At 39.9% G+C, this 16,333-nt stretch overlaps 1 long non-coding RNA gene across 1 annotated transcript; it reads left to right on the plus strand.

The window, feature by feature from the left end:
• The first annotated feature begins 4,332 nt into the window (after positions 1-4,332).
• Positions 4,333-8,362, plus strand: LOC309630602. Its single transcript, XR_014245830.1, has 2 exons — positions 4,333-7,184; positions 7,529-8,362. It is a non-coding gene; the product is annotated as an uncharacterized lncRNA (long non-coding RNA).
• Positions 8,363-16,333: the final 7,971 nt, after the last annotated feature.

The following is a 16,333-nucleotide window of genomic DNA, read 5'->3' on the forward strand; positions in this document are numbered from 1 at the left end:
GTCCCCTGCATTGGCAGGCAGATTCTCAACCACTGCGCCACCAGGGAAGCCCATGAAAACCCACTGAAAAATGAAAGTAGATATATTAAAACTCAAAATATTTTAAGTTTAAATATTTTATTTATGCAAAAACCAATTGATAATTTTGCTTTCCTGGTTTTAGTGGAAACAAATTCAATATTTCTAAAGTCTACTACTTATCCTTTTTTCTTTTTTTAACTTTTATTTTTTGGCCGCGCTGCGCAGCATGTGGAATCTTAGTTCCCCAACCAGGGATCGAACCCGCGCCCCCTGCATTAGAAGCATGGAGTCTTAACCACTGGACTGCCAGGGAAGTCCCTACTTATCTTGTTTTTAATGGAGAGAATTGCCACGCTAATTTCTTTTGACCAAGTGATCTTAAATAATTTTTCATTAACTGCTACTCACTGAAATGTCTTACATGATGCCATGGTGACTGGGAGTACTAACAGCCTTCTCAAGGCCATGTCCAAATTGGAAGGGATTGCACTAAGCAAATCTGTGAATCAGTCTTCGAAGAGCCAAACACAGTGTTAATTTTATATTATAAATTACTGACATTGCATGCTGCTTAAAACTATATCTGATGAAATCCCTATAGGACTTAAATCAGAATATTCGCGTCAAATAAGTGGCTGCTTTGTGTAAATCAGATGTATCCATAGAAAATAACTTTTCTCCAGTTAAAAATTCAAAATGTAAAGACACTTTAATTTTTCATATCTTCGTATCAAATGTGAAATTAGAGCATCTATAATCTCCTTTCCATTTGATATGCAGGTTTCTCATAACTGACACTCATCCAGTGATTCATTTCCAATTTCTGTACTTTTATTTTAAAGCTGAAGTGCAGCATTTGTGGTATAGTTGTAAGCATAGCTGCCTTCCATAAAATTGAAGCAGTATACCCATATCTTTTGCTAAAATTTTGCATTCATCAAACATTCTTTCAAAGTTACTGTTATTTATTGTAAGCAAAGGGACAGGCCTTCTGTTAGGCATGCAACTTTATGTACAGTCATTCTTTTTTTATTGTATAGCCTTAATAACTTTTCCACTTGGTTTAGAATATCATCCCACACAGATAGATTGCATAAAATTATGCAATTATTTACACCAAGATGCTTTTGATGTTAGCATAATGTATTTTTCATTTGATATATATATGTTTCAATATTTATGTCTTTGTGTGTGAAGTGCCTTGATTGCATTTAATCTTGATCCTCATGGGGTATCTAGATGTGTTTTTAATGTAGGTTTTAGAACAGACATAAGAATATCCCATCTGCTCATCCATTTTTAAAAATTCACACACAAAATATATATGTATGTATATATATATCTTTTGTACAATGCTTAAAAAGTTATCAAATTTGACTTCCCAGAAGCAGCATTTTTGCATATTAAGGTTATGAGCTGAGGAAGGCACAAATCTGGCATAATCACATTTGGGGAAAATAATGTCTTATACACTCTTGTATAACCTGCTGTATTTTCTCCATTAGCATATACCTGGCCACAAGCATTTTTCATGTCAATATCTTTTTCCAACCTCTAATTTCATAAGCTAGATTAGAAAGTTTCTTCTTTCATTCCAATAAAGTCAATGCAACATATTTTATTGTTATGACATTGTTCTCAATGTGAGCAGACCTCATAGTCTGACACACTTGTTCACAACAGGCTACTTCTGGTGGAAAATCAAAAAGTAAAAAGTACTTGTTCCCGGGCTTCCCTGGTGGCGCAGTGGTTGAGAGTCTGCCTGCCAATGCAGGGGACACGGGTTCGAGCCCTGGTCTGGGAAGATCCCACATGCCGCGGAGCAACTAGGCCCGTGAGCCACAATTACTGAGCCTGCGCGTCTGGAGCCTGTGCTCCGCAACAAGAGAGGCCGCAACAGTGAGAGGCCCGCACACCGCGATGAAAAGTGGCCCCCGCTTGCCGCAACTAGAGAAAGCCCTCGCACAGAAACGAAAGCCCAACACAGCCAAAAATAAAAAATAAATAAATAAATAAAAGTGAAATTCTTTAAAAATAAAAAAGTTATTGTTCCCTTCATTCTTGATAGTATTTCAGACCTCCTGTGATTTGCTTGTAGCATGATACATTTGTTTGAATTTCATTAGACAAGACACACGGACTTCCAATAATTTCCTGTGATTCTCTAAGATTGACATTATGTTTTCCTCAGAGCGTAACATCTAAAATCACTCAGCATATCGTCCTTTTTGTTTCTTTGATTTTATCATCTTCTGCAAAACATCATCTATTAAACTGTCAGTTTGAATGTTTTTTATTATTTTTTTAATAGATCTTTATTGGAGTATAATTGCTCCACAATACTGTTAGTTTCTGTTGTACACCAAAGTGAATCAGCCATATGCACACATATGTCCCCTTATCCCCTCCCCCTTGAGCCTCCCTCCCATCCTCCCTATCCCAACCATCTAGGTCATCGCAAAGCACCGAGCTGATCTCCCTCTGCTATGCTGCTGCTTCCCACTAGCTAGCTATTTTACCTTTGGTAGTGCATATATGTCGATGCTACTCTCACTTCACCTCAGCTTCCCCCTCCCACCCCGTGTCCTCAAGTCCATTCTCTATGTCTACATCTTTATTCCTGCCCTGCCATTAGGTTCATCAGTACCACTTTTTTTTTAGATTCCATATGTTCTAGATTCCACATATATGCATTAATATACAATATTTGTTTTTCTCTTTCTGACTTACTTCACTCTGTATGACAGACTCTAGGTCCATCCACCTCACTACAAATAACTCAATTTCGTTTCTTTTTATGGCTGAGTAATATTCCATTGTATATATGTGCCACATCTTCTTTATCCATTCATCTGTCGGTGGCCATTTAGGTTGGTTCCATGTCCTGGCTATTGTAAATAGTGCTGCAATGAACATTGTGGTACATGTCTCTTTTTGAATTATGGTTTTCTCAGGGTATATGCCCAGTAGTGGGATTGCTGGGTCATATGGTAGTTCTATTTTTAGTTTTGTAAGGAACCTCCATACTGTTCTCCGTAGTGGCTGTATCAATTTACATTCCCACTAATAGTGCAGGAGGGTTCCCTTTTCACCACACCCTTTCCAGCATTTATTGTTTCTAGATTTTTTGATAATGGCCATTCTCACTGGTGTGAGGTGATACCTCACTGTAGTTTTGATTTGCATTTCTCTAATAATTAGTGATGTTGAGCATCTTTTCCTGTGCCTCTTGGCCATCTGTACGTCTTCCTCGGTGAAATGTCTATTTAGGTCTTCCGCCCATTGTTTAGCTAGATTGCTTGTTTTTTTGATTTTGAGCTCCGTGGGCTGTTTGTATATTTTGGAGATTAATCCTTTGTCTGTTGTTTCCTTGCAAATATTTTCTCCCTGAATGTTTTTTAAAAACACTTCCATTTTAGAGAGCATCACAATGAGATATCAAATTTTCAAGGTCACAGCTTCTGTTTAAATTTTTTTAATATTTGAAACCTTTTTGAGGGTTGCAAAAATTTGATTCTGTTGTATTATTGTGGGAAAATATGCATGAAAAATAAAGACACTTCTTTGGAATAAATGAGCCAGTCACAGTGAATTTACTTGCTATTACAATAGTTAAAAAAAGAAAAAAAAAGATTTAGAATCTTTGGCCATCATGTGAAATAGATTCTCTAAAACTACCCTTGTCCTTTGTTGGGTCCTTTGTTGAATTACAATCATTTTTATTTTATCACAAAGTAACAGCCACAATGGAGAACTATTCAAATGTATTTCAAAATGGCATCTTCTTACTTTTACTCACACTCAAGAGTCACTAGTTTCTGAAATTTCTAATATTTCTCTTTATTTTCCAACTAAAAATCTTTAGCTCTGAATTTGATGGTAGCTCTGTTCTAATAATAGTGTTAAGGGACCCTCATTTTTAGTAGCTGGAATACTGTTTTTCTAGTCAAACTTGCAATTGTCCCCTATAATTTTGATCCATTTCTGCACATATTTTTCTTCCTTTCCTGAATATTGCACCACTTGGCTTTGTAGTTACCATATTTGTCTAAAACAATTTAGTATACATTTAAAACATATTTATTAATGAATTATTTAATTATAACATATATAATATTTAATTTACATTAACTTAATATGAATTATAATATTTAACAAGTAGGCATACATAAAGTTTTGTGTCAAAAATAGAGAAATCAACTGTTGTTTGGAATGTAAAATTGTATAGTCACAGTGGAAAAGAGTTTGATGGTTTTTCAAAAAGTTACACGCAAAAACAAAAAGAAAAAAAAAAAGTTACACGCAAACTACTTTATGACCTAACAATTCCACTCCTAGGCAAAAACCCAAAAGAAGTGAAAACAAGGACTCAAACCGATTGTTGTACATCAATGTTCATAGCAGTGTCAGTCATGATAGTGAAAAGGTGGAAACAACTCAAGTGTCCTTCAACAGGTGAATGTTTAAACAAAATGTGGTATATTTATACAATAGAATATTATTTAACCAAAAAAAAAAGAACGAAGTTCTAATACAGGCTACACCATGGATGAATCTCGAAAACATTTTGCTAGGTGAAATAAGCCAAACACAAAAGAACAAATAGTGTATGATTCCACTTATATGAGGTACCTACAACAGGCAAATTCATAAAAACAGAATAGAATTGGGGTTACCAGGGGTGGGGGGAAGGGAGGGATAAGGAGATGTCATTTAATGAGTACAGAGTTTCTGCTTGGGATAGCGAAAAAGTTCTGAAAATAGATAGTAATGATGATTGCCTAACATTGTTAAAGTATTAAAAGCCACTGAATTGTACACTTAAAAATGGGTAAAATCAGAAATTCCCTGGTAGTCCAGTGGTTAGGACTCCACGCTTCCACTGCAGGGGGCACAGGTTCGATCCCTGGTCGGGGAATTAAGATACTGCATGCCGTGTGGCATGGCCAAAAAAACAAAAAACAAAACAAAAGAAAGAGAAGAAAAATGGCTAAAATGGTAAATTTTCTGTTATGTATATTTTACTACAATTAAAAAAAATCAACTAAAGAGAGTATCGACTAAGCTGAACATAAATGTACCCTATGACCCAATAATTCCATCTCTGGGCATATCCCAATGGAAATGGGTTCCAATGTTCACCAAAAGACTCATACAGGAATGTTCATAGCAGCACTATTTGCAATAGCCCTAGATTGGCTACAGCTCAGCTTTTCATCAACATGAGGATGCACAAGTAAGTGGTGGTACATCCAGATGAAGAAGTATTATACAGCAATGAAGAGGACTGAACTATGGCTAGCAACAATGCAGGTGAATCTCACCAACAAAATGCTGGGCAAGAGAAGTCAGAGGTGGAGGAACACAGACTGTATGACGCCATTTACATAAAATCCAAACCCGGGCAAAACAAATCTGTGGCATAGTGCTAATCTTGTGGGGGTCATGACTGGAAGTGGCCTCTGGGGTGCATGAAATGTTCTGTTTTTTGATCTGGGCCCAAGTTAATGGGCATATTTACTTTGTGAAAATTCATCAAGCTGTACACTTATGATCTGTGCTTTTCTTTAAGTATGGTTTTACTTCAATAAAAAAAAAAAGCTTACTTAAAAAAACACACAGAAATCAATTACTATGAATAGCAGAAAATTATGTACCCAGTGGAGATAAAGTAGTAAAGACCTTTTCATATAAAAAGTAAATAATGCTGAACTATTTCTCACAGTCTTAAGTGAGTAGAGTATGAAAGTTTCCTGGTAAGTTTATTTTTCTGGTTAAAAAATTTCAAAAAATGTTTGATCAAGTCTCATCTAGGGAAGTCAAATTATATTCATAAATAAAATTTGTATTGCTCACCTAAATGCCCGAGATGGGGGGGGGGGGTCTTCCAATTGGATGACTTAAAGCCAGGAGGGCAATGGGCTGAGTCATATTTTCAAAGAGCTCTCTCCTTTTCTGGAAAATCAGGAGAGCAAGGAATCTACCAGAGAGAAGGCAGTCTCATTTGTCTAGGAAAGAAATACCAGGGCTTGGTGTGCCCATCACAGAAATGGGATGTTGAAGAGTTTTGGAAATAGGACAGGCAAGACCTACCACCTGAATTGGACGTCGGGGTGAAGGAAGGTAGGAATCAAGGGTGACACCTAGGTTTTGGCAGGAGCCACTGGGTGGATGGTGAGTTGAGAAAGACTGGGGAGAACAAGTTTGGGGGGAGAGGGCAGGAGTTGTATTTGGCATACGTTTAATCTGAGATGCCTGTTAGTCATCCAAGTGGGGATGATGAGGAGACAGGTGGAGATGTACGCATGCAGAGTTCCAGGAAGAGGTCAGGGCAAGAGTCATGCATGGATGTGTCATCAGAATATGGTATCTTTAAAGCCAAAGAACTAATAAGGATGACTTTGGAAGAGAGTAAACTGAAGACAAAAGAGGGTCTAAGGACTATGCCCTGGGCACACCAACATTTAAACAAAGAGAAGCCAAAAAGTTGAATCTGAAAAAAGGGGCTCAGAGTGGGCCCGCATTTCCCTCTAATGTGAAGCAGGTGGGATTGCAAGGCCTCTGGGGCTCTTTCTGCCCTGACAATATCTGGGGCTATAATTCTGTGAGACGGCTACAGATTGCAGACACAGGGTGGAGGCAGGGGAGGGCGCAACCGTCCACCACCTTTCAGGAACGTGGAGATTTTTCTAACGGTAAAAATGTCTATGGCTCCCCCATTGAGATTGGCTCACCCTCTTGGCATTTAGGACCCTTGCGAAGTGACCCCAAGTTAACTGTCCCACCTGCCAACCCAAGTCCTCTCCATCCCTTATGGAGGCCTAGCAGTCCCACACCCATGCCTTCCTGCTCTGCCCTCTGCCCACAGTGAATTTCTCATTTTGGTATCTGAACATCACACCGAACTCTCAAGGAAGATTTTCCACTCTGGCTAGTGGATATAGGAACTATTCCTGGCCCTGTGTGAACTGCAAGAATTAGGGTCCCTCTTCCTTCCTGGTTGTTCTTTCCTCAGCCTTAGGGAGATTTCTCACCCAAGCGCTAATGGGTTCTCACCTGAAGCGCCAGGGGCACCCTGTGCAGCCTATCAAAAGGCAATATTACCTTCCTCACAAGTTGAGAGACCTACCTGTTTGGTCCCGAACAGGCAAGCGGTGGTCTCAGTTCTCTGCCCCTTTCCTTTTTTTTTTTTTTTTAATTTTATTTATTTATTTATTTATTTATTTATTTATTTATTTATTTATTCATGGCTGTGTTGGGTCTTCGTTTCTGCGTGAGGGCTTTCTCTAGTTGCGGCAAGTGGGGGCCACTCTTCATCGCGGTGCGTGGGCCTCTCACTATCGCGGCCTCTCTCGTTGCGGAGCACAGGCTCCAGACGCGCAGGCTCAGTAATTGTGGCTCACGGGCTTAATTGCTCCGCGGCATGTGGGATCTTCCCAGACCAGGGCTCGAACCCGTGTCCCCTGCATTGGTAGGCAGACTCTCAGCCACTGCGCCACCAGGGAAGCCCCTCTGCCCCTTTCTTAAAGGACACGTTTCACAATAAAAATAGCACCGCCAATTAATTTTGCACAGTGTGAGAGATTTTCTGACATTTACTCCAATTTCCCCAAACCAGTGTTGCTATAAAGTTCCTTTCCCCATTGCCACAGAAAATAGAACAGTTATTTGTCATTTTCTTCCTTTTTCAGTCCTTTCTCACAGTGCACAAAACACGCCTGAATGACAGGTTGTTCAATCATTATTGCTGCATTTTACAGACCCCCAAACTTGGCAGTTTATGACAAACCCTTCATTTGTGCTTGGCCTGGCACTTCTTACTTCAGACCCTTCACTTGGTTGCAGTTGGAACTTCCGACATTTTTCCTGGCAATCTTCTCTTTTTTACTATTGTGGTACTGTTGTACATCCCAGTTATTGATTCATCTATATTTTTATTTTTATATTCTTTCTAACATATCTGTTAGTTTCCTAGTCTAATTTTATTCTTTACTTTGTTATTGTTCTTTGTTTGTTTGTTTGTTTTTGCTACCCCATGTGGCTTGGGGGAGCTTGCTTCACGAGCTGGGGGTCAGGTGAAACTCCTACGGTGGGAGCTCCAAGTCCAAACCACTGGACTAACAGAGAACCTCAGACCCCAGGGAATATCCATTGGAGTGAGATGTCATGGAGGTCCTCATCTCAGCACCAAGACCCAGCTCTACCAAACAGCCTACAAACTCCAGTGTTGGAAGCCTCAGGCCAAACAACCAGTAAGACAGGAACACAATCCCACTCATAAAAAAAATTAAAAAATGAGACAGCAAAAAAATATGTCACAGATGAAGGAGCAAGGTAAAAACGTACAAGGCCAAATAAATGAAGAGGAAATAGGCAATCTACCTGAAAAAGAATTCAGAGTAATGACAGTAAAGATGATCCAGAATCTCGGAAATAGAATGGAGGCACGGATTGAGAAAATACAAGAAATGTATAACAAAGATCTAGAAGAATTCAGGGCTTCCCCAGTGGCACAAGAGTTAACAATCTGCCTGCCAATGCAGGAGACATGGGTTCGAGCCCTGGTCCAGGAAGATCCCACATGCCGTGGAGCAACTAAGCCTGTGCACCACAACTACTGAGCCTGTGCTCTACAGCCTGCAAGCCACAACTACTGAGCCCACATGCCACAACTACTGAAGCCTGTGCACCTACAGCCCATGCTCCATATCAAGAGAAGCCACCGCAATGAGAAGCCTGCACACCACAATGAAGAGTAGCCCCCACTCGCCGCAACTAGAGAAACCCCACGTGCAGCAACAAAGACCCAATGCAGCCAAAAATAAATAAATAAATAAATTTATAGAAGAACTAAAGAACAAACAAACAGAGATGCTAACACAAAACTTAAATGAAAAATACACTAGAAGGAATCAATAACAGAATAACTGAGGCAGAAGAACGAATAAGTGAGCTGGAAGACAAAATAGTGGAAATAACTGCTGAGGAGCAGAATAAAGAAAAAAGAATGAAAAGAAGACAATCTCAGAGACCTCTGGGACAACACTAAACTCACCAATATTTGAATTATAGGGGTCCCAGAAGAAGAAGAGAAAAAGAAAGGGTCTGAGAAAATATTTGAAGAGATTATAGTCGAAAACTTCCCTAACATGGGAAAGGAAATAGTCACCCAAGTCCAGGAAGCACAGAGAGTCCCATATAGGATAAACCCTAGGAAAAACACACAAAGACACATATAAATCCAACTAACAAAAATTAAATTCAAAGAAAAAATGTAAAAAGCAGCCAGGGAAAAACAAAAAATAACATACAAAGGAATCCCCATAAGATTAGCAGCTGATTTTTCAGCAGAAACTCTGCAGGCCAGAAGGGAGTGGCAGGATATGCTTAAAGTGATGAAAGAGAAAAACCTACAACCAAGATTACTCTACCCAGCAAGGATCTCATTCAGATTCAATGGAGAAATCAAAAGCTTTTCAGACAAGCAAAAGCTAAGAGAATTAAGCACCACCAAACCAGCTTTACAACAAATGCTAAAGAAACTTCTCTAGGTGGGAAACACAAGAGAAGAAAAAGACCCACAAAAACAAACCCAAAACAATTAAGAAAATGGTAATAGGAACATACATATCGATAATTACCTTAAATGTGAATGGATTAAATGCTCCAACCAAAAGACACAGACTGACTGAATGGATACAAAAACAAGACCCATATATATGCTGTCTACAAGAGACCCACTTCAGACCTAGGGACACATACAGACTGAAAGTGAGGGGATGGAAAAAGATATTCCATGCAAATGGAAATCAAAAGAAAGCTGGAGTAGCAATACTCGTATCAGACAAAATAGACTTTAAAATAAAGACTGTTACAAGAGATAAGGAGGGACACTACATAATGATCAAAGGATCAATCCAAGAAGAAGATATAACAATTATAAATGTTTACGCACCCAACATAGGAGCACTCAATACATAAGGCAAATGCTAACAACCATGAAAGGAGAAATTGACAGTAACACAATAATATTAAGGGACTTTAACACCCCACTTACATCAATGGACAGATCATCCAACCAGAAAATAAATAAGGAAACACAAGCTTTAAATGACACAATAGACCAGATAGATTTAATTGATATTTATAGACGATTCCACCAAAAAGTGGCAGGATACACTTTCTTCTCAAGTGCACACAGAACATTCTTCAGGGTAGATCACATCTTGGGTCACAAATCAAGCCATGGAAAATTTAAGAAAATTGAAATCGTTTCAAGCATGTTTTCTGACCACAATGTTATGAGATTGGAAATCAATTACAGGAAAAAAACTGTAAAAAACACAAATACATGGAGGCTAAACAGTGCACTACTAAATAACCAAGAGATCACTGAAGAAATCAGAGAAGAAATTTAAAAATGCACAGAAACAAATGACAGTGAAAACACGACGACCCAAAACCTATGGGATGCAGCAAAAGCAGTTCTAAGAGGGAAGTTTATAGCAATTCAATCTCACCTCAAGAAACAAGAAAAATCTCAAATAAACAATCTAACCCTACACTTAAAACAACTAGAGAAAGAAGAACAAAGAAAACCCAAAGTCAGTAGAAGGAAAGAAATCATAAAGATCAGAGCAGAAATAAATGAAATAGAAATGAAGAAAACAGTAGCAAAGATCAATAAAACTAAAAACTGGTTCTTTGAGAAGATAAACAAAATTGATAAAACCTTAGCCAGATTTATCAAGAAATAAAGGGAGAGGACGCAAATCAATAAAATTAGAAAGGAAAAAGGAGAAATCACAACCGACATGGCAGAAATACAAAGGATTATAAGAGACTACTACAAACAGCTATATGCCAATAAAATGGACAACCATGACGAGATGGACAAATTCTTGGAAAGGTACAATTTTCCATGACTGAACCAGGAAGAATTAGAAAATATAAACAGACCTATCACAAGCAATGAAATTGAAACTGTAATTAAAAATCTTCCAACAAACAAAAGTCCAGGACCAGAGGGCTTCACAGGCGAATTCTATCAAACATTTAGAGAAGAGCTAACACTGATGCTTCTGAAACTCTTCCAAAAAATTGCAGAGGGAGAAACACTTCCAAGTTCATTCTACGAAGCCACCATCACCCTGATACCAAAACCAGAATAAGATATCACAAAAAAAAGAACATTATAGACCAATATCACTGATGAACATAGATGCAAAAATCCTGAACAAAATACTAGCAAACAGAATCCAACAGCACATTAAAAGGATCATACACCATGATCAAGTGGGATTTATCCGAGGGATGCAAGGATTCTTCAATATAAGCAAATCAATCAATGTGATACAGAACATTAGCAAATTAAGGAATAAAAACCATATGATCATCTCAATAGATGCAGAAAAAGCTTTTGACAAAATTCAACACCCATTTATGATAAAAACTCTCCAGAAAACAGGCATAGAGGGAACCTACCTGAACATCATAAAAGCCATATATGACAAACCCACAGCAAGCATCATACTCAATGGTGAAAAACTGAAAGCATTTCCACTAAGATCAGGAAAAAGACAAGGATGTCCACTCTCGCAACTCTTATTCAACATAGTTTTGGAAGTTCTAGCCACGGCAATCAGAGAAGAAAAAGAAATAAAAGGAATACAAATTGGAAGGGAAGAAGTAAAAGTGTCACTGTTTGCAGATGACATGATACTATACACAGAAAATCCTAAAGATGCCACCAGAAAACTACTAGAACTAATCAATAAATTCGGCAAGTTTGCAGGATACAAAATTAATGCACAGAAATCTCTGGCATTCCCATACACCAACAATGAAAAATCAGAAATTAAGGAAACACTCCCATTTACCACTGCAACAAAAAGCATTAAATGCCTAGGAATAAACCTGCCTAAGGAGGTGAAAGACTTGCACTCAGAAAACTATAAAACACTAATGAAAGAAATCAAAGATGACATAAACAGATGGAGAAATACACCATGTTCTTGGATTGGAAGAATCAACACTGTGAAAATGAATATACTACCCAAAGCAATCTACAGATTCAATGCAATCCCTATCAAACTACCAGTGGCATTCTTCACAGAATTAGAACAAAAAATTTTACAATTTGTTTGGAAACACAAAAGACCCCAAATAGCCAAAGCAATCTTGAGAAAGAAAAACGGAGCTGGAGGAATCAGGCTCCCTGGCTTCAAACTATACCACAAAGCTACAGTAATCAAGATGGTATGGTACTGGCACAAAAACAGAAATATAGCTCAGTGATACCGGATAGAAAGCCCAGAGATAAACCCATGCACATATGGGCACCTAATTTACAACAAAGGAGGCAAGAACATACAATGGAAAAAAGACATCCTCTTCAATAAGTGGTGCTGGGAAAACTGGACAGCTACATGTAAAAGAATGAAATTAGAACACTACCCTACACCATACACAAAAATAAACTCCAAATGGATTCAAGACTTAAATGTAAGACCAGGCACTATAAAACTCTTAGAGGAAAACATAGGAAAAACACCCTTTGACATAAACCACAGCAAGATCTTTTTTGACCCACCTCCTAGAGTAACGGAAATAAAAACAAAAATAAACAAAATGGGACATAATTAAACTTAAAAGCTTTTGCACAGCAAAGGAAACCATAAACAAGACAAAAAGACAACCCTCAGAATGGGAGAAAGTATTTGCAAATGAAACAACAGACAAAGGATTAATCTCCAAAATATACAAACAGCCCATGGAGCTCAATATCAAAAAAACAAACAGGGCTTCCCTGGTGGCGCAGTGGTTAAGAATCCGCCTGCCAATGCAGGGGACACAGGTTCGAGCCCTGGTCTGGGAAGATCCAACATGCCGCGGAGCAACTAGGCCCGTGAGCCACAACTACTGAGCCTGCGCGTCTGGAGCCTGTGCTCTGCAACGGGAGAGGCCGCGACAGAGAGGCCCATGCACCGTGATGAAGAGTGGCCCCCGCTCGCTGCAACTGGAGAAAGCCCTCGCACAGAAACGAAGACCCAACACAGCCAAAAAAATAAAAAATATAAAATAAATTAATTAAAAGAAACGTTAAAAACAAACAAACAAACAATCCAGTTAAAAAATGGGCGGAAGACCTAAATAGACATTTCACCAAGGAAGACATACAGATGGCCAAGAGGCACAGGAAAAGATGCTCAACATCACTAATTATTAGAGAAATGCAAATCAAAACTACAGTGAGGTATCACCTCACACCAGTGAGAATGGCCATTATCAAAAAATCTAGAAACAATAAATGCTGGAAAGGGTGTGGTGAAAAGGGAACCCTCCTGCACTATTAGTGGGAATGTAAATTGATACAGCCACTATGGAGAACAGTATGGAGGTTCCTTACAAAACTAAAAATAGAACTACCATATGACCCAGCAATCCCACTACTGGGCATATACCCTGAGAAAAACCATAATTCGAAAAGAGACATGTACCACAATGTTCATTGCAGCACTATTTACAATAGCCAGGACATGGAACCAACCTAAATGGCCACCGACAGATGAATGGATAAAGAAGATGTGGCACATATATACAATAGAATATTACTCAGCCATAAAAAGAAATGAAATTGAGTTATTTGTAGTGAGGTGGATGGACCTAGAGTCTGTCATACAGAGTGAAGTAAGTCAGAAAGAGAAAAACAAATATTGTATATTAATGCGTATATGTGGAATCTAGAATATATGGAATCTAAAAAAAAAGTGGTACTGATGAACCTAATGGCAGGGCAGGAATAAAGATGTAGACATAGAGAATGGACTTGAGGACACGGGGTGGGAGGGGGAAGCTGAGGTGAAGTGAGAGTAGCATCGACATATATGCACTACCAAAGGTAAAATAGCTAGCTAGTGGGAAGCAGCAGCATAGCAGAGGGAGATCAGCTCGGTGCTTTGCGATGACCTAGATGGTTGGGATAGGGAGGATGGGAGGGAGGCTCAAGGGGGAGGGGATAAGGGGACATATGTGTGCATATGGCTGATTCACTTTGGTGTACAACAGAAACTAACAGTATTGTGGAGCAATTATACTCCAATAAAGATGTATTTAAATATATATATATAACTGAATCACTTTGCTGTAGACATGAAACTAACACAATATAGTCAATTAACTATACTTCCTTTTTTTTCTATAATCTAAGAACTTTTTTAAATTTATTTATTTATTTATGGCTGTGTTGGGTTTTCGTTTCTGTGCGAGGGCTTTCTCTAGTTGCGGCAAGTGGGGGGCACTCTTCATCACGGTGCGCGGGCCTCTTACTATCGTGGCCTCTCTTGTTGCGGAGCACAGGCTCCAGACGCGCAGGCTCAGTAGTTGTGGCTCACGGGCCCAGTTGCTCGGCGGCATGTGGGATCTTCCCAGACCAGGGCTCGAACCCGTGTCCCCTGCATTAGCAGGCAGACTCTCAACCACTGGGCCACCAGGGAAGCCCTATACTTCCATTTTAAAAAAGAAACCTTATTTTATTTTGCTTGTGGTTTTGTGGGTCAGGATTTCATAAAGGGCTTAGCTGGGCAGTCCTTGCTTGGGGTCTCTCATGAGGTTGTAGTCAGCTGTTGGCTGGGGCTCAGAACCCTAGTCTGAGTGTTCCCCTGGAATGGATGTCCAAGATGACTCATTCGACTTGGCTGGCAGTCACTGCTGGCTGTTGGCTGGCAGCTCAGCAGGGTTGTTGAATACAGTGCCTACGTGAGGCTTTTCTATCATGGCAGCCTCAGAGTAGTTGGACTTCTTACTTGGTGACGGACTTCCTCGAGAGCAAGCATCTCCAGAGAACCAGGCAGAAGCTGTGTGGCCTTTTATGACCTAGCCTTGGAAATCACATAATGGCACATCTTCCACTCCCTATCGGTCCAAATAGTCACAGTTCACCCAGGTTGAAGGGGAGGAGACTCAGAACCTACCTGTTGATGGGGGGAGTGGCAAGGACCCATTTAGAAGAGCACAGGGGATGGGAGACATTGTTGCAGCAAACTTTGGAAAATACCGTTTGCCACTCAGGCAGCTGATAATGTCCTAGGACATCCGGTACCTTCCTTACCTCTAGACAGTTTAAGCTCTCAAAATCAGAAATCTATGATCTTTTTCTAAGAGCACAACAGTGAACTTAGTCTGGGCAGTCCTGAGCAAGCACACAGGAGGCAGCACTCTTGGCTCCAAACTTCCTGACATTCCTGAGGTAGGAAGGCTTGTGTCATGAACTTTGAGCATCAAAAATGGACATATTCGGGCTTCCCTGGTGGCGCAGGGGTTGAGAATCTGCCTGCCAATGCAGGGGACACGGGTTCGAGCCCTGGTCTGGGAAGATCCCACATGCCGCGGAGCAACTAAGCCCGTGAGCCACAACTACTGAGCCTGCGTGTCTGGAGCCTGTGCTCTGCAACAAGAGAGGCCACGATAGTGAGAGGCCCGCGCACCGTGATGAAGAGTGGCCCCCACTTGCCGCAACTAGAGAAAAGCCCTCACGCAGAAACGAAAACCCAACACAGCCATAAATAAATAAATAAATAAATAAATAAAACACAAAACTGACTCACACTCACAAAATTAACTTTAAAAAAAAAAGGACATATTCATCCATTCACTCATTCGTCCATTCGTTCATTCATTCATTCATCATTCATCTAGCTAGTGTATGTGAGCATCTACTGTGTGCCAGATGCAGTAATGTGCAGAACCAAACATAGTTCCTGACCTCCTACAGCTTACATTTTGATAGGAGATCCAGTCATTAATGACATAGTCACATAAATAACTGTAAAACGGCAACTATGACAAAAGCCATAAGGGAGAGGTGTAAAGGGGGATTGTACTTAGGTCACTCAAGAATGGTTTGCCTGAGGAATCGATGACTGAAATCTGAGGAACAGATGAAATTTTCCTGGAGTGGAGGACCTAGAAGAACAGCCCAAGCCAAGGGACCCACATGAGAAAATGTGCTGGGACCAGAGAGAGAAAACCTAGTACAGGGATTGAGAAGAGGCCTCAGGGAGAAGCCCAAAAGGAGGTCATGATTCGGTGACACAGACTTGGTGGGCGCAGCGGTCAGGGGGTGGATTCAAAAGGCAGTCAGGGGATAAAACTGATAGGACTTGGTGATGGAGGGTGTATTTGTTATCTATTGCTGCATAACAAATTACCACGATTGAGCAGCTTAAAACCACATCCATCCGTTATGGCACAGTTTCCATGGGTCAGGAGTCCAGGCACAATAGAGTCGTCTGCAAGGCTGCAATCAAGGTGT

The sequence above is a fragment of the Balaenoptera borealis genome (assembly GCF_965194805.1).
Source record: "Balaenoptera borealis genome assembly, chromosome: 6".
NCBI lineage: Eukaryota > Metazoa > Chordata > Mammalia > Artiodactyla > Balaenopteridae > Balaenoptera > Balaenoptera borealis.